The 19,670-nt window shown below is 41.3% G+C and overlaps 1 protein-coding gene across 2 annotated transcripts in view; it reads right to left on the bottom strand.

Annotated features, from left to right (window-relative positions):
* LOC126398437 (1-phosphatidylinositol 4,5-bisphosphate phosphodiesterase beta-4-like) overlaps positions 1-19,670 on the bottom strand; it is a 142,513-nt gene that overhangs the window by 108,951 nt on the left and 13,892 nt on the right. For both annotated transcript variants that reach the window (XM_050057776.1, XM_050057777.1), the window contains exon 3: positions 847-913. The gene's annotated coding sequence lies outside the window, so the exon portion shown is untranslated. The remainder of the gene's footprint in view (positions 1-846; positions 914-19,670) is intronic.

Here is a 19,670-nt window from a genome sequence, read left to right as displayed (position 1 = left end):
GAAGGGCAAGTGGTCCATAACTTTAATTTTGGAGACAAAAAAATGTAGGCTTAGCGCCCTGTGGTCCATTGCCCAATAGGAAATGTAGAATACTCAAAAGTACTTTAAAAGTGCTTGAGTTACTTTTCTCAGGGAGTAACGTTGGAAGTCCTTTTAAAGTAACTGAGTTACTTTACTCAGGGAGTAATGCAGTAAAGTAACTGGTTACTTTTTTAGAAAGTAATGCAGTAACGTACTTTGATTACTTTTAAAGTAACCCTTACCCAACACTGAATATGACCCGAAATTGGGGAAACACTGACAACATCTGCAACCAAGATTACATGCTTCCCTGATGTTACCATGCAGCTACATGTAGCAGTGTAGTCTATGTAATGTTAACACTTGCAGTGCCTGGAGCAGATGACCATATAAAGAAACCGGTTACACATGTAGCCACAGTAGTTGGAAACATGTTGGAAACAGAATATTCAGAACGGTCTGAAGCCTCTGGTTACTTTTACGTACGTTTACCTCATATTTGAAACATTTAATATGGATAGGTACCCTTATACTTGGACTATTCCGACACAGTCTACATCATACATCCAGACAAAAACAACACACTAATACTCACTGTCCCCATCAGCTGTATATATAATGTATATGCCTATCATGTGCTATAAACCCCGCCGACTTCACACAATGTCTCTCCGTGTACATTAACAGGAAATGATGCTCCATTCTACAAAGGTGACAGCAATTTGCAGTTCAAGGCAGGGAGTGAGCTGATGATTACATAAAGGATTTGAAAACACTGAAAGCCTCTAAACTGTATATGTGGGAGGTGAATCTGAGTGCACTTACCAGGTGGCAGACAGAGGAACAGAAAATCGAGGGGAGGGGAAACACTGGAGGACAGCACTGGACCACTCTGAAAAAGAAGGCAAAAAGAAAGAGAGAGAGCAAGGAAAGTGAGGAATAAAAAAGGGCAAAAATAAATAAATTAGTGAAGTGTAATTTGCAGATATCCACTCTGCTGCTGACTTCATTATTCAGCTTCATCTTGTACACTTACAGTAATATTACAGATGCTTGTAATGCCTTCAGGGAGACACTGACACACAAACACGTCTCTGCACAAGAACACGCACAACACACACCAGGGTGTAATCACTCGCCCCCCTCGCGCTCCTCATCCTATTTGACTTGTGCAGAATTTTAATCATTCCTCTGGCTTCTGCTTAATAAACTTTTAATAGGAACCTGCTTCCCTTAAGAAAGGCTGCCTTCGTCAGAGAGATTGGTGGAAATGAGCTGGCAAATTAGACAAACGGCACCACCTCCGCATCTGCTCTGCTGTAGCTTTTGAGCGCTGGGTACAGTATGTCACTGAGGATGAAGAGACTCTACGAAAAGCTTCAAATGTAAATGTGAAGCAGAGATCGTGTCACAGGGACAGACAGGGAGAAGGAGCGAAACAGGAACAAAGCTATAGATGGGAAGGAGGATAATCCTCCACTTGGCAGGCCACTGTATATCCTTATGTCCTCGCCGAGAGCAAGACAAATTCCTTAACATTTCCTGTGCTTAGCAGTGACTGTGACTCTGCTTGTGTCTCTCGTCACCTCATCATCCCAGCTCCATCTTGCTTTGCCCAGTGCAGGAGAGGAACTGTGGCGGTAATGGTTTCTATATACAGACACTTTGCAAGATAAACTTTGCCAGATAAGCGCAGACACGGCAGGATAGAGTTCAACAGCTAAGTGAGGAAAAGTTGCTGTTCTGCAGATTGTATTTACATCTGGGATTGTCCTAGTTTTTTAATGTTGATTTTTGTAAACAAAGTAAAAATAATGTTTCCTGTGACTGGGCCCTTTGTTCCGTTTTGCAGAAGGCTTATCAAACTGTAGATCTTTTGGATATATTTGGAAGAGGATGAAACAAACAACAACGGTCTAAATTAACCTTTAACATTCACTATGTTTGTATTTGGACCACAATACTGTACCAAACCTCTGATCCCTTACTGTGGCTACCGTTGTGCTTCTCTGTCTGTGACAAGAGTATGCTCTGCGCTGAGAGAATGTGGTGCAATGAATAACCGAACTGTATATATATTCCAACAGCTCAGTTAATGAACAGCCCATCTCCAAAAATACAAAATCAAATCATGGCGGGGGATGTTTTAATCGTGGCAGGCCACCACGAATAAATGAATAAACCCTGCATCATTACATGAAACAGTGGTTTCTCGGTTTAAAAAGTTAACGATCCAGTGAGCACTGTGGCGTGACTAACGATTACCCAATCAACACCACAGGAAGGACTAACACCATTGTCAAGCGTTGTCAAGCTGTGTGCCAGAACCAATAAGGAGTAAAGACAACAGCGGCAAAAGCTATTGACAAGACAGTTGCTGCTGTCCAGGCTGCTCTAAATTGACATGTCTTCTTGGTATCAGTCGATGTTTTACTTTGCTCTGCTCCACTCATAAAACCTGGCAAAACCAATATGTTGACACAGCTACACATCCTCATGGACTTAAAATGAAAGTTTAAAATGACATTATATTCAGGAGGATAAGTTGGTCACTAGTGACTGATTAGGAAAAACAGAATCAGGAAGAACATCGGGCTTCAAAGCCAATTTGACCCAATGACCAAAATGTGGAATTACACCTCTGCATTCGTCACGTGATGCCATTGGGCTCAAAAGGGCTTCTTTCTATGACTTATATTGTAAAAGAGACGTCTGTAAATCAGTGGATACATTTTTTTTTTGAGCACCACAACCACCGTAAGATGACTCGTTTCCCCATAAGAATTTGATCTATTCAGTCCAGTAACATTTCGACAGTCTAGAAGAGCCTCACAATGAAATAACCTTATAACCATTTCAGTTAGTCGAGGGCTAAACCACTCGGCTGGCGGAAGTCTGTCGTGCTCTTGTTCTATAGGCCCCATGATGCGGAAGATCTGGGTAATTTTATACCCAGGAAATCAAACTTTTTTGGCTTTATGCACCACTGAGCTAGCCTGGAAATCCAGACCCAAATCTAGAAAGATTTAGGGCCTGGCTATGAGTAATGCAAATGGCCCAACTCGAGGGGCGGCGCCAAGCATGCATTTGAAAATATCACTGCACACAATTGGATAACACTACGACCAATCAGAACAATACACGGGGTGACGTATCCAGAGCGCTACCAGTGGAGCTAACTTGTTTCCGGTTGGCAAACAGCAAAAACGTCCTTCTTGCAAAGGAAAGACTCGAGCGCCGTCTTCTGTTCCTCTTTTAGAGAAAAAGCCAAGTCTAACTCGTTCATTGTAGCGGCCAAAGCCGTTTCAAACAACTGGTGTTCATCCGTAGCCATCTTGCAATGTTTACTGACTGATTCCGGACTTCGTCGTCGCAGCGCTGTCGTCATCTGTTTAGCTCGCCTCTGGCCCGCCTATATCAGATACACCGATGTGATTGGTGCAGCTCGGCTCCAAGGGCATGGGTAATGAGCATCATTACTGATTGCCAGAGTGACTCGCTGAGCAAAATCAAATTGTGTTTTCGCGAGAACTCTGGATTTCCAGGGTACCACTGAGCAACTTTCCAAGGAATTAATGGGGCCCTGCTTCCTACGCTGTATCAGGTTCTCTTTATACATCCATGGAATGTCACCACTTTACAACTCTGTCTGATATCAGGCAACCACATGACTGTAAATATATACCAATTTAAATATGATTTCAATTTTATGTCTTCTCTTGCTTTTAAGGACATTTTGGAAACCCAAAACACACGCATGGAATATTGCTTTCCAACAATGCATGCTAACAATGTTATCCTGGAAACATTTCCCACTCTGTCATTTCCATTGTTTGGTAATTTGCACAGGCTCTCTGTCTATTACTTCCTGTATGGCCATTTCCTGGAGGCTGTGTCCTCCCCAGAGGAACCATCTGTATAACTATCCAAATCACATCAACACCCACAATAAAGAAAGTAGTACAAAGGATATAAATATACCATGTTAAACATTAAGGCTAAATGCTAATGGGACATTGATGATTACTTGGACTATGCATAATAATAACAACAATAATAACAACAACAACAATAATAATAATAATAATAATAATTATTATTATTATTATTATTATTATATAAACATATGCTGTTTCAGTTTCCTTGGAGTGTACTGTGTATTTCTGAGGTAAAAAGCATTTCCTAGCAACCAACTGCCTCCTTGTGTGAAACAGAAATTGGTCCAGCGGGCTCATATTAGGCTTTCTTTGTGGGTTTGAAAAGTGTGTAATGATCTAACAATGCTGTAAACTGAAATAACAGCGCCTCTCTGCTGCTGTGAATCGCTAATATGAAGGGCAGCAAGACATCTCATTACGGTGTACACAAGGAATATATAATGTTTTGGAAAGCAGACTTTCACAGAAAATTATTCATTTCAGGAGGGTCTTCAATACAGAAAAGGAAAATCAATTAGTAATCAAAAGCTGATTTAAAGAGTCAATATTTCTGCAACAGGTAATCTCCCTTTGATTGACTAAATATTGACCCTGCTCCATCCATTTTCATTTTGGAGTCATCTGCCTTTTATCTATCTATCCATCTATCTCTCTTCCTCTCTGTCCTCTCCTCTCCTCTCCATGTGGATGGGCCTCTCCCACAGTGGCAGCTTATGTGGATCAAATATTCTACATGTCAAGTGGCCTCATGGCCGAGAGCTGTTCACAGGCCTCTTCAGCCAGGGGAGAGGATCCGAGGGTATGCTCTACACCAAAAAAGGGAAGCCGTGTCTCATACAGGGACCAGTATTTATGTTCTGATGAGTGTTTTGGTGAGAATCCAGAAGAAGACACAAATAGACAGCTACAGTAAATAGATAACAGACGGATAAGTACACAAAACAAAGTAAAAATTTAAATACAAAAATGTATGTGACAAGTAACCAATGAAACAAATTAAATTAAATTAAATTAAACAAACCAAAATAAAACAAGGTAAAATAAAATAAAATAAATGAGGAAACTCAACAAAAACAGACAGAAACATGAGCTGAAAGCTCCATGACTGACTCTGCTGGCTGGATCCCCTCAGGCAGGTGTTTAGCCTGAGGGCCCTCACAGCAAAGGCACAAAGTCTCTGAAGTCAGTCTGAACTGAGGGACAGCTGGCGTCTTTAAAGAAATAATAAAAAACTGAACTAAATTCTTCGACATACAGCAGCCTATGTAGCACTTAAACAGGATTCATGGCTCTAACTACTTTCTAAAAGCCAGGTGGCTCAATTTTGGACAGTGCAGACTAGAGCTTTGATAGGGCCCCGAAAATCAAGCCCAACCCTACATAAATCCACATACTTTCTGTCCAAACCCGGCCAAAGCCACAGCAGCAGTTTCGGGCCCAAGATCAATTCAAAACCCAAATTTAAACCTTGAATTTTTAAATACTAAAACATGTATTACAAGCTAAGAACCGACATGTTTCCTCGCACCACTTCTCCTGCTTCTCTTCCTTCTGTTACTCAAAGAGTATGTCGTTAGCTCTGCGTCTCATGCACGCCAGGTTTGGCAGAGCGTGCTGCACCCTTTTGTGCAACTTTGTCTTTGAGCGTGCGCAGCGTTCGACAGAGATGCAGCATGCAGATAATAATCTCTGCTCTCTGATGCATTTTACAAACACCTCTCCCCATGGGGAAACAAAGGTAAACACTGTCAACCAAGTTGCCTTGCAGCCCCAGTGCAATACAACTCTTGCCATTTATGCACAAGAACTGCCAGTTTTATGCATCTCCTTGTGCAGTGCAGAGTTTGTGCATGGTATGTGAGCTAATGACCCCCTAATTCTAATGTTTGGCGGTTTAAACCGAATTCTAAATCTCAACATTGTCATTGGTTTAAATGGGTTGATGGTAACACAGTCCATAGATAACCCATCACATTTCACAGACTATAAGGTCTGCATTAAAGAAAAAGATAAAGATAAAGACAAAACACTAGGAAATTGGCGCAAACCCAACCTCATTCAAGCCTGAGGAAATTTTGAGAAATTACAGGTCGACCTGGCCTGAACCCAGTGGGTCAGGTTGGGCCCATTGGGTTCGTGCAGAGAGTCAAAGCTCAAATGCAGACGAGCCTGTCTAAATCTTTTTGATTAAAGTGGAAATAGTTTTTTGCTTTCACTTATAATTATGAAGTAAATGTTGATTGCACAAAGTAATGGCTGTAGAATAATGACGCCATCAGTGCTTCCTGTCATTATGGGATTCTTTCTACCACAGGGTACGATCTCCCGGGAAACTGAAAGCTCAATTTACGGCAAAAAAGAAGTGCGTCAACCATTGTTTTGCCCTGTAGCTATCTGTAGCAATCCCCAATTACCAAAGAGTATCAATGTAAGGTCTTTGCAGTCACCATCCCCAATAGCAGAACACCAGAAGTAACTCTTAACATCACCAGACAAAAGAAAAACAGCCCTGTTGCGAGACTCGGAGGAAAACAGAAAGCAATCTGGTTGTCTTTGCAACAGCAGCACCAGCACAGTTTCTATTTTAAGACAAGTGAGAAAAAAAATAGTTAACAACCTGTCAAAAATAACAGTTCTATTCAAAGTAACAAGGTTTTGGTTATCCTCCATCCTCCATCCATCAAAACAAGACTGAACTAATCTAGCAAGCATCTCAGATGTTGCCCAGTGGAAATATGGGTATGAGTTATATTACACAATTACTGTCAATTCTATTGGTCGATTTTTAAAGTCGGAGTAAAATAAAATCTCAGATTTACTTCTAAACACATTATACATGTTAGAAAACACTTAGTGAAAATGTGAAAAGACTGGGAACTACATAGTACTGAACTGGAGTTAGGTCTTTAGAGCCCGTACACATGCCGCATTTTCGTGGCCCCCCAATTCATTGTTTTCAATGTAGATGTGCAGCAGGCACGCGCAAATGCCAGAGTGATGCCATCAAGCGTGCACGTGTTCCAGAGTGCCTATTTTTCAGGGCACGATGTCTGTGCTGCCAGTATAGGCCACAACATAAACAGCGTTCAACTTTGGGAACACAGAAGCCTGCACCGCATATCATGTGACAAGGGACGACCAATCACAGCCGACAGATATCTTTCTCTTCTTCTGTAAATATCAGTCTGTGAATATGAAAAAGAAGTTGATCATTTTAGTGCAGAGCTGCCAGAGCTTTACATCCCCACAGACAACAGGCCTACACTCAAACAGCACCTGGTGCACTCACGATTTCAGGTAAATAGGCTATGATACGCTGCTTTTTGAGGTTGCCTACTAGTAACCTCAGACGCAATCTGCCTCCACGCTTTTGAAGGCTGGCACAGAAAAGGCACAAAAGTAGCACCAGCGCCTAACCTCACGTTATCCAGGCAGTTATAGACATGGCATTTGTACACCCTCTTAAACTGTTTTTCACCATTTCTGTGTCCAGGATCTTTTTGGGCCGGGCTAAGAACCTGCTCAATGCCGCAATGGGGCAACTCTTAACATAAGCCCCGCCCCCACATTATATAAAAACTAGAGCTGCTGAGTTTTGTTGTTGCTTGAAAAAAAAATTACCAATCTGTTGCAGACTGAGAAGAACTGTGTTGATTTTCAGGCAGGTCGGTGTCCTCTGGCTCTGAATGTGATTCTGGCTCAAACATGTCCAAAGAAGCTGCTCGATGTAGCATCCATTGTAGTGCTACATTTAAAAGAGGCTACAGCTTTCCCACAGGTGTCACATTCAGCAGACACACCCCCAGCGTCTCTGAGCAGAGGATACTGCCTACTTTCCATGACTCTGAAACGAAAGTTTATAAACTTGGCAACTTTTTTAATCGTTAACATTTGGCTGAGTTCTTAATACCAAATTTTCTGTGGTGTGACAGACTCGTTTCGCATATTTATTTGTGCATTACCTGTACTCAAAAAATCAGGCTTGGTCATTTTTAACACAGCAAACAGCACAAAAACGAAACCAGGGAAAGTCCCAGTAAGTACCTGACCAGTTTATGATCCAGTGATGGATACACACCATCAAACAAAGAAAGGTTGTACTTTGCTACCTGATTGCCTCTCTCCTTCTCCCCTATCTGTGTGTTTAGTGTGTGTGTATTCAGAGCGTGCTATTCGGAGTAACATCCAGCGGTGCAGTAATAAGACCTTTGATTAGGGCGACAGGTGAGAGGCTGGTAATCTCACCCCTGCCTGCCAGATTTAAATGGTGTAAACAGTGGCAGCTCCACCATCATCACTCAACCAGTGACAGCTCTACGGGGGGAACACACAGGACTGCTGATTAAAAGGACAGCGCTGCTAAAACAGCCAAACACACTCACACAGGTATCACACGATGGGATATGGCAGGGGAAGTGACATTATCAATGTCACCTGGAATAGCCTGAACTAAAAATAACACACGCATTCCAGAAAAAGAAAAGGGTGACGTAAGTTGTAATAGTGCAATCTAAAAATAAATATATCCTCCTGTGATGTATAAAAGTAAATAACCACAATGGCTGGAAAGGTGACAGCCACGGAAATGTCACTTATAAGACAGCTTAGTCGTGAGTGGGTGGATCAAGAGCTAAAAGCATATGTCCCCGCCTCAGGAAATCGACCCAACCTGTAGCCTGACATGCAGCTCTCAGTGGGACTCACTGTCGGCTGTTTCACTGCCATGAACAACACCTGTCAGGTTATTGAGAGGATAACTCTCATGCCATCCCTGATGTCGGCTATCTTCCTCTTCTTTATTGCTCTTTTGAGAGTCACCATGAAGGGGACAGCAGTTCTCTGGCCGGAGGAGCGCCTTGAGAAAATCCCGCCTCCTGTTTACCATGCAGCTGTGTCCCATAGGGCAGTGGGGTCAGTAAGAGGGGTCAGTGTTGGGTCACCAGATTGGAAAGTACTGATTCTGTGTCCAGAAGCAGTGAGATCTAAAAACAGGGAGGTTGATGCCAATACTATATCTTTTATTCTGTCAGACTGAAATCAAGACAAACAGGAATACTAACAAATGATTAAACTGCATGAATGAAATTGACCTTTGTGAAGTAAAATTTATCGCTATATATGACAGAGTTAAATGAGAGTTAGAGTATGCTAACTCTGTCCAAAAGTGACAAAATCTGCCATCTCAAAAGCTCACTAACTGACAAATCCCATCTTTATTGTTTAATCCACACACAAACCAAAGTTTAAAATAGACATGTTGTGGTCATATGTATAGAGTGCTGCAGGATTGAGTCCTAAAACCCTGAAATTAGTTCGCATTTTAGCACTGCCAGTTCCCTCGTCTTGAAGCCAGCGGGTTTTTGAATGGGTTTTTGGTTAGATGCCTGAAATAGGGTAAGTGGTTAACACAAGGGTAGGGCTGCCCCTTGAAAGTCTGAGATTTGAATCATCAGTTGGAGGCCCCTCAGTCGACTGAGATTGCTTCAAGGTGAGCAGTTGTTTTTTGTTTGTTTTTATGCCAGTCAGTCTGCTGTGCAGTGTAATTCTAAGGACGTTTTGGTGCCCAGATTTTGCTGAGGAGTGAGCGCTCCTGACTTTCAGGATACTCTTTGGTACAGGCTGCAGCTGACACAATGCAGCGGCCCAGAGGAGGAGAGACTCTGCACTGTGAGGCTCGAAAATAAAACGAGCTTCTCTACTCGTGTCAATCATGTTTGCACACTGAATCTGAAACTTTCGTCCATCATTAAAATTTTAGGAAAAGGTTCGATTTTCTGTTTTTCGCCTCCATCAGAGCCTTTAGAGACGTTTGACCAAGAATCAGTGAAGAAAATGTGGCGGTGGGACACAGCTAGGACAAGACAAAGGAATGGGGCGCACAGAATCATTTCATAACTCAGATAGCTCAAGTTTAACAGGTCAGATAGTAATATTGAGGTGGATGATGATGAAGAGGAAGAGGATGTGGACGACAGCTCCGCCCCTTCATGCAGCTGCCATGAAAGACAGGAAGAAAGTGGTCACAGGTTTCTGTGCATAACAATTTTTTTTGGATGACAGATTAAGAAAAAACGCATCCGGAAAAAAACGACTAGTGTTGGAAAACAATTGTACTGTTGCACATTTCCGAACTGTCATTAGCGCAGTTAGCTTGTTTACTGAATTAGTAGAATACAACTGCACGCTGATCATCCTGCTGAACCCATTCAAACTTTAAAACTCTACATGGAAATAAAAACCCGAATTGAACAGCCAAACACAAGCTTAAGAGATTTTCACTTTTTGTTCGAAGACATTAAATGCATCAGTAAATACCCTAGTCATGAATTTTGAAGCTTTTACCTATCTCAAAAAGAGCAGTTGCTAACAAGTGGCTAAACGAGAGCACAGAGTTTGACGGGGACATTCAACACCACATATAGAAACTCATCTATCTACTAGTCCACCTTTACAGCCTTGTTTTTAATACTTGTGTGCTTGCAGATTGTCCTAACTCCAACTTTATCAGTTTAGACCTGGGGTGTCAAACATACGGCCCAGGGGCCAGAACCGGCCTGCCAAAGGGTCCGATCCAACCCACTAGATGACTTTGTCTTCAGGAGCAGTTTAAACAGTGAGAAGACTATTTCTGTGATCATATTCAAAGATATTGAACATTGTGAAACTGTCAACCAGTAGCTTCAGTACAGAAGAATCTGTATCGGACATTATCTTAAAACCCATGAGGCCTGTGACCTAAAAGGAGCTTGACACCCCCGGGTTAGACAGTAGTATCTTCCAAATGCAGTAAAGTTGGAATCTTAGAGGTGGGGAGGTTGAAGTCATGCGACTGTGGTGTAGTTCGTTTATAGCGTAACATTTGAAAACATGATGAAAACATCATAAAAGTGGTGTTCACTTGTGAAGATCATCTTGCTTAACAAAATGTGCAAGTGTTATAAACCTTTGTTTGCCACACAGCTTATTTCCTGCAATAATCCATTTAAAAAATCCTGTTGGCTTTCTGTCGAGGGAACCAGGGTGAGGATAACTTCCGGGTCGGCCTACAGATAAACATCATCCCTGCAGCACTCTAATTGTCTTGTCATCACTGTGAGGTAACTAGTCATGCAACTTTTGGCCAGAAAGTGAAAAAGGGGATTTCCCAAAATGTAAAACTTTTAAAACCTAAAAATTCTCCAGAAGAGTTTTAAAATGTTCTGTGAGATCTATTATGTCCTCAGCTCCTCTCTGATGTGGTTAGTGTTATCAGCTCCGTTTCCATTCCAAATTTGTTTACTTGGCATGACATGAGAGAAATAAATAAATATACCACGGGCCACTGCTTTTGTACAAATATTACATAATCTGCAGCTGCAGCTGGTCCTATTATCTGCTGTGAACTGCTGACATTTATGAAAGCTCTTAAAATGTTGAAACACTGAGCTGTGTATCGGATATTCTAAATCAACATAAGAAACCGTGAACTTATCCTAAATAAATCATAGATTCAGGCGTGGAGTTCCCTCAGGGGTTTGTTTTTTTTAATTCATTATCATAATAATTATATTTTCTGTATCATTTTACCATCTGGAATGTGCCTGGTGAAGAAAGAGACTTTTAAATATGTATGAATTTTATTGTTTTTTTTACAATGTCTAATTTTATTTTAGCATAAAATATGTGATTTATTTTTTTACGTAAAAATACATAAGGGACGCCAAAAGACCAGCCCTGGTTTGAGAGGATTCACTGACTTGAATTAACGCTCTTTCTTACGGTGCTCTGAGTAGAATGTGGGTGAAATTGAATTGGGAGGTAAAGACAAAAGGAGAGGCGTCCTGAGAGAAGCAGAGAACGATGGAGGAGGAGAGAAAGGCAGTCAGACAAAAAGAGAGAGATGCACACGAACCAAAACATCTCACATACACTTTGACTTTTCAATTTTTTTTTCTCTTCTCTGCGATGCTGTCAGGAGCCAGCTCCCCGAGGGCCAAAGAGAGAGGCAGCCAGAGAGAATAAAACCCAGGCAGAGAGAAAAGGTGAGAGGGAAAGTCTTTCTACTTAGTGAGTCAGAGAGAGAACACAGAGAAAGAACATCACTCTCTTTGCCTGGGAGGATGACGGACGACTGTCTTTAAGAAGGACAAAATAAGGCCACACACACTGGGAGAGCACTCCTCCCCCTCAAACAATGAGCTGGCTAATTAGTGGATTACGTTAGCAGTGATGGAGTCCAGGATGGAGTCTGTTACAGGGACATGTTCTTTACTACCAGTGATAGTAAACCAGTCAACCTCAGCTCATTATACAGCATGATTTGTGCATGTACTGTATGACATGAACCACTGTGTAGATGAAACGCTGCAGGGCTTCACTTTACTTTAGTCCTTTTGAGACACATCTCTCTGTTTAAGTAATGCTGTTTTGGCTTATAAATTTAAGTCTTAAGTTGTTACATCAATATCCCATTGTGACTCTACTCAAACATGACAATATCATTACAGATGGAGCCGGAATTCCCACACGATACCTGGCATCTGGTACATGAGAGGGAGTGTGGCTCTGCTAGAAAACAACGGTGAGCTGGACAATTATGATACAGAATAAAGAAAATTGTTTTCTGTTCTCCAGGGCTGGCATGAATGTTAGACTATTCTGATTTTCATTCGTTGGGTTGATATTCAATTTCCAATTTTGGGATAAGGATATAGATTTTTTTTTGTTTTGAGAAGTGACAACAAAGGAATTATAATTCTCACTATCTCTACTTATTCATCCATTTCTTTACTATTTAAATGGGTAAATCTTATTTCACTGTAGAGCTGTGCGCAGCAAAGGCTATTGATTTGCAGCCCCTCCTGCACAACCCCACCTCCCTGCCGCCTGCGACAGTGGTCACGGTCCAAAAGTGGGTCGCGGGTCCATTCTGAATGGACCGCAAGTGACTCGCAAACATGTCTTGTTTGTTAAAAGCTCACTTTATTTTGAAGTACAGTGAATTTCTGGCACAGAGCTTTTATTTTGAAGTGCTGTTTCCTGCTGTCGAGTCCACTGGATTGACTAACTGACAGCTACTTGACAGAAACAGCAAACTAACTCGACGACATGGCCAAACCCAAGTATGACACTGATTGTATTACACTGTGTGGACTTGAAACGAATGCCTAAGGAGAAATCTGGACCCTGTTGCTTGGCCAGTTGGACACCATTTACCCAGGAGCCTACTGCTGCAGGATTGTGAGACCTGCACAGTTGGTGAGAGTCCACCCGCCCAGTAAAAGGGCTAGCTACCTGACCGTTATTACGTTCAAGGTTCTTAATTGTCAAATGAACAACAATTATGAGAGTAGTTGTTGCTCCTGAAAAACTATGATCACAGGCTCCTTTCAACAATGCAATCTAAGTATAAAACTAGTAATAATAAATATAAGGATACAAAGTAGTGTAAGTTATAATAAAGGATAAAATGTGACAATAAAATATGGAGTAAGTGACATAAATCAGTTGCGGCATGAATGACAGGAATGTATATCAAATGTATATGCTTATCAAGACAGTCAATATGTATATACAGAGATGCAAACAATTTATCTTAACAAGTTTAACCATCTTGTCGAGCTGTTTCCGTGTTTCAGTGTGAGTTTGTTGGGACAATTTAATGGCTCTGTGTCGGACGTTAGCTGCTGCTACCGTGTTAGCTCGTGCTAACCAGACAGATGTTACACTGCCCGTTTGACCGGCTCTGGAGACGGTCTTTCAACGCTGCGTCTAACCTGTCTAACAGAAACAGTCAATCTTGTAAATATAAACATAAATCAAATTCTTCAGAGCTCGTATGCTGTGTCTGTGCTTCTGTTTCACATGCTAATGCTGTTTTTTTCATGAAATCGAACCCAGTTTTTGAATGCTTATAATGTTTGGCTAATTTTTTTCAGCATAGCCATACACTGTATTTACATTCAGTTATTACCTCTATAAATTATATGAGTTTTCATTGTAGGTGGCGGAGTCCGCCATTCCTGACCTGGATTTAATTAATTGCCTAGCTACACACGAGGAATTCACAGAAAATGAGGCATGTAAGCAGCTCTTCTGTAATATTTCTGACACAAAGAGTGTTTGCTGCTCCTTGAACTCTGGTTCCTCTGCTATTAAAGTTGTTGTTACCACAGCAACAACAGGTGCTGCCAAATCAACCAGGACTGTAATTCTAAGGATTATTACTTTAAGTGTTTTGCTGAATATTCACACTGTGAGTTTAAAAAAAAGACTAAAATACACTTTTTAATAGGTCGATACGACATGAGGCTTGACCTCATCAGATAGCCGTCGTGACTTTTGCAGAGGAGTAACATTAAAATCTGAAAGTGACATATAAAATTGCAAATTAATTTACATAATAAAGTGCATGTCTGGGCTTTTTATTCAAGGTCGTAGGTAAAAAAGAACTACAAAAAAATCTTTTACTGCATTACATAATTTTACTTCTCACTGATGATTGAAACTCACATCAGAGTGAGATCTCTGTGTAAAAATGGCTATTTTGAGCCAAGAAAGACACATTTTATTGTGAAATGATCAACCACCTATTGTGAAACAACAACAGCTACTGTGTTTGGTGAGTGGCCACAATATACCTCTCATTCATATCTATTTCGGCCAACTTTCACTGCTTTCTAAAACACTGAATGGGGCATGGAGACAAAGCATATTAAAGCTGTTGGAGAGGCTGCCCCCTAATACTTGACCAAACGTCAGTTGACCAGAAAGCTCATTAGTCAGCAAAAAAAAAACAAAACAAAACAAAAAAAACTCTATTAGGAGCTACGCCTTGTCAAAATAAATCAAAACCTTAATTTGAAAGGACAGACACAGGAAGTGTCCACACTCAGCAGTCAGACAGGAGTCAGGTTAATTTCCAGGGCTGGTACCTGCGGTTATTGTCATGTGGCACAGTGTTAACAGTGATACTGATACTATTCTTTCTCACACCTTCAACTCAAACCACCAAAATATATTATTTAATAATAATCGTAAACATGCAGGCGTCTAGTCAACTAATGGCCCTAAATGACGACTATTGGTCGACTAGGAAAATTCTTAGTCGGGGGCAGCCCTAGTTTTCACTGAGTAATTGCCTTCAAGATTAAGAAAATGCAGCTTGGAAAAGTTGTATATATAATGTGTGATTTATACAGTAAATATAACTTCCTGTTTTCCCTGATGTGGGATAATTGTCAAAGTGTCATTTGGTATCATTTAGCAGAAAATCCCACAGCATTTGCCAGAGTAAGATTTACTACCCTCCTCTTATGATGTGCTTTGACTGTGACACTTTTATAAACTTTACATTACTTCCACAGTTTGTTATGATAGCCATCTAATGGATTCATGTGCTAAGCCCTGAGGTTTGTTTAAATGACATACGAGAAGTGTCTGATGAAAAATGGCCGGGGGCCTTTGACAAATATCTGGCCCTGGTCGGAAATCCATGTGAGGGAACTGTTTGTCTTTTATACTGGGTGTTTATACCCAGCCCAAAATGTGTTTGTTTCCCTCAGTCCCGGAGTTCAAGGAGCATTTTTTTGTTTTATACGAGTTGTAAACTCCTCAGAACACCCTCACAAAAGACTCCATTAAAATCCACTTTGTCTTTCAATACATAAGACATAAATTAGACCCATATTAAATACTTCATGGTGTTCCACTCGGGGATATCTGCATAAAATCAGGCATTCCCCCGCAGCAGTTAGATTATGCAAGTCAATAACAAAATAGAGACAATTGTGCCGTACTCTGTATTCTGCATTTCAACTTAGCTGAGCTGGATAAGTGATAAGCTCAGCAGCTAAATGTTACATAATTGCTTGGACTTGTTATCTGGTACAGTAGTGGGCTGATTAAAGATGCTCCTCTGGCACGTATTGTACACATACACACACAGACACATGCACACACACACCTCTCTCTCCTCGCCCAGACGGAGAAGAGCAGTGCTGTAAAAAAAGGGAGGAAGAAGCAACATTCCTGCTGTTTATCTAGTCATCTGATCTGGCCAGCGAGTCATGTGTTGGAGCAGTGTTAGAGGCTCGGCAGCATGCTTTAGGCTAACACTAGCCTAATGTATTCTGCTAGGTTTTCAGTTATTATTCCCTCTCACTGCTCTCTGTCTTAATGTGAATAAGCTGCGTCCCCTCTGAAACACACAAATGCTACAGTTATTTTTAGAAAATGAGACGACTGAAGAGGTTACGTGAGACCTCTTTGCATTTGTAGCTTACTGGTTTTATGCTGTTGTGAAAATACTTACATATGTAGCCAGTGGTGCACCCAAGAGAGGTCCGGGGGGGCATAGCCACCCTAATACAATTGCTGGCCCCTTCACTGGTAAAACTAGTTGGAGGCCGATGTTTCTGTCTTTAAAGGCCCTGACACACCAAGCTTACAATAAGCTGTTGGTCAAAGTTGGGCCTCAGTGTCGCCTTACTTTTTGCACTCTGTCCCACACTGTAGGCCCTGGTTGGCTTTTGCTGGCTTTTTTCTGCCAATTCAGCATGCTGAAATCAGTGTTGGTGAATAAAATCACTGATTGGCAGTTCAACTCTGTGCATAAGAGGAAAAAAGGAAGTGAGGAAAGTAAACAAACGGCTAAAGTCATAAGGAAGTGAGACAGAAATAAACTTGTAAGGCAAGATTTTTTTTTAGTAGGGATGTTTCCTGATGGCTGCATTGTTGTTCACTGGTCGAAGATAAATATGCTTTGTTCTTTTAACATCAGCTAGTGTTGTTAATGTGCTAATTGGCTAACTAGCCTCTTGAATCCATCCTGTCTTCCAGTTTCCCTTTTTTAATGACGAATACAGACAATCACCGCCTGCTGCCAATAGGGTTTAAAAGGTACGACATTTTCCAAGTACAATAACTGTATCAGAAAATATTACAGTTTCACGTTTTCACGGTAATACAGAATTTATATTATCATAAGTCAGATTGACCCTTAAGGAACAAAAACTAAAGGGTTGTTTGAACAAACGTTATACTACTATAATTGAAAAGTCGAAACATTTTTTTTTAAATGGAAGTATGAGTAAAAAGTAGTAAAATATAAAGTCTCTCTTTTGAAAATAACTACAATGAAGGTGAAATTCTCCATACAGTTGCATTTTTATTCAATATTATAGACAAGCTAATGTACACAGTATGGTAAGTGTCAATTTTCATATCATGGTATACCTTGAAATTGGTATACCTCCACAACCCTAGCTGCCTCAAGAATTCGCAGAATGTACTCCCTAGTTGGCTGTTGGTTGTAGTCTTTGCGGTGTATTCAGTGCAACGTAAGGTGTTGCAACAGTCGGCCTTTGACGCTGCTGGTTCTTTGACGTCAGTTTGGTGTGTCTTGGCCTTAAGAGGCTGTGGCATGCTCGAATTTTAAGCCAGGTATCTTGACAACTAGACAACAACTAGACAACCTAAAGCATCCACTGGTACCAATCACGTTGGAATATAAATAACGCTCTAAATTTAGACTGGACTTTGGTGAGGGAACAAGTAGCGGAGCCATTTTCAAAAGGGGTCCTTTGAACTCTCATCTCAAGACATCTGAATAAAGACTTGTTCCACTGGTACCAACAGGTCTCCCCTAAGTTTGAGAAACATGTTTGGGTCCTTACCATCAATGTCCTTCGAACTAAAGTTGTGTATCTGTCCTTTTAAGGAGAAGAACGACCAGCCTCTTTGACATGTACAGATACATAACACATTAAAACAGGATTGCTGTGGAACTGAAAATGTTAACTGTGCAGATATTAGTCTATGCACATTAGATATTCACATTAACTGTAAAACTTGAAACCAAAGTATATCAGCATGTGATTCCTAAACTCTCCTTAGTGACATAGTTTTCAACTCGCCTATTACTTCAACAGCATACTAGAATTCCAGAGATTCAGTTATGGATTTTGGTTTCGGTGCTACCCCAAGAATTTCAGTGGCCCCATCTGGCCAGCCTCATGAAAAATGTCCCAGGGCACCTCTGTATAACCGACAACCATTTAGTCATCTCACACCCAGTGCTGATTAAAGCCTTTGTTATAGGAAACCACATCCTGCCCCACGTTGGAAACGGTATCTATGGTGATCAAAGGACAGGTTTGTTTTGGTCCTTTTATGTCACACAAACAAATAAATCAATACATCAATCAATACAAAAGTAGACATAAAAATCAATCAATAGTTAAGTGTCTCTAAAGGTGTCTTAATTACCACCCTCATAATATTGACAGTGTGATAAATGCACTAATTATTTTGCTGACTTCAATGATCCTCATCAGTGTATTGTGAAGCCCTATTCTCTCTATTATTGGGCTGGGTGGGTAATAATAGCTATCCAGGAGAGGATGGTACAAAATCAAGTTTTGCATTCTGGAGCAGAGGTCGACAGTTTAATTGGAAGTGCAAATTGCGTTCACATGTATCCCCATAGTGGATTGAGCCATGGGTAAAGTGAATGTGCACACTGTGAGCGTGCATTTAAAAGGAGAAGAGGGGGTGGAGGAGCGGAGAATCAAAGGGCTGGCTAATAGCTCTCTCTTTCAGTTGCAATGTATTTTTAGAGCCACACGTGTAGAACAGCTACAATTATTATCACTGAAGTGTTGTTTTTACTCCTCGAAGCCACGTTCACACAAACCAGGACGCTCCCCGTGCCTGCCACTGAATCAGCTAAGCTAATGCTGCCAATTTTTTGTTAAGAAACAGTAAATATTGACTCGATGACGGCAGATCCCATCTGCTGGTGTGAAAGTAAGCAGCGGCTCCCTCTCGTTCTGTCTGCTTTGCTTTTCGCTCTCCACCTCTCCCTGTCTCTCTGGTGCTGGCTCAGAGTCTGCAGAGAATACCCCTGTCATTATATTCACCCTCCAGCCACACTTACCCTTGCAGTGAAGACACTCTCTCTCATCATGGATCTGTTTCTTTCTTTAAGCAGCAAACACTGCTCGCATATTAAATCTACGACAACTACACCAGCACGGGCTGAGGCCAGGTTTTGATCATTTGCGTTGCATCTGAAGCCGAGGCTGATGGTAGCAGTTGAGTTTATCAGCGCAGAGAGCAGAGGGTGATGGGATTCACTGAGCCTTTTAGGAGTGTCACACGACAGCAGCAAAACTGACCATCCATGATGATGGTGACCTTGCTAGTCTTTTTTTTTTTTTTTTTTAAGATATTTTTTGGGCATTTTTTGCCTTTAATGGACAGGACAGTTAAGTGTGAAAGGGGGAGAGAGAGAGGGGATGACATGCAGCAAAGGGCCACAGGCTGGACTCGAACCCAGGCCGCTGCGGCAACAGCCTTGTACATGGGGCGCCTGCTCTACCACTAAGCCACCGACGCCCCACCTTGCTAGTCTTTTTAGGATAAGGTATAACCATGTTCTTCCACTACAAAACATTTAACTAAGCCTACATCAGGTCTACTGAAGTTCTTGTGGCCTAAAGGGATGGTTTGAATCTTTTGCAGTAGGGTTGTATGAGGTACTTTATTCATAGTCAGCGTATTACCCACAGGAGATGGTGGTCAGCATGTTTGGAGAAGCAGGCACAAAAGTTAAGAATTGTACTGCTGTGGACGGGGGCAGCAACAAAATGTGTTTTAGCCACTTTAAAAAATCAATATCAGTTTAAGTGCATGCTAAAGACCCTTTTAGGGCAGACGTCACAAAGACGT

The sequence above is a fragment of the Epinephelus moara genome, chromosome 12 (assembly GCF_006386435.1).
Source record: "Epinephelus moara isolate mb chromosome 12, YSFRI_EMoa_1.0, whole genome shotgun sequence".
NCBI classification, from domain to species: domain Eukaryota; kingdom Metazoa; phylum Chordata; class Actinopteri; order Perciformes; family Serranidae; genus Epinephelus; species Epinephelus moara.
Note: the sequence above shows the minus strand (reverse complement) of the source record. Positions and strands in the feature narration are given on the sequence as shown.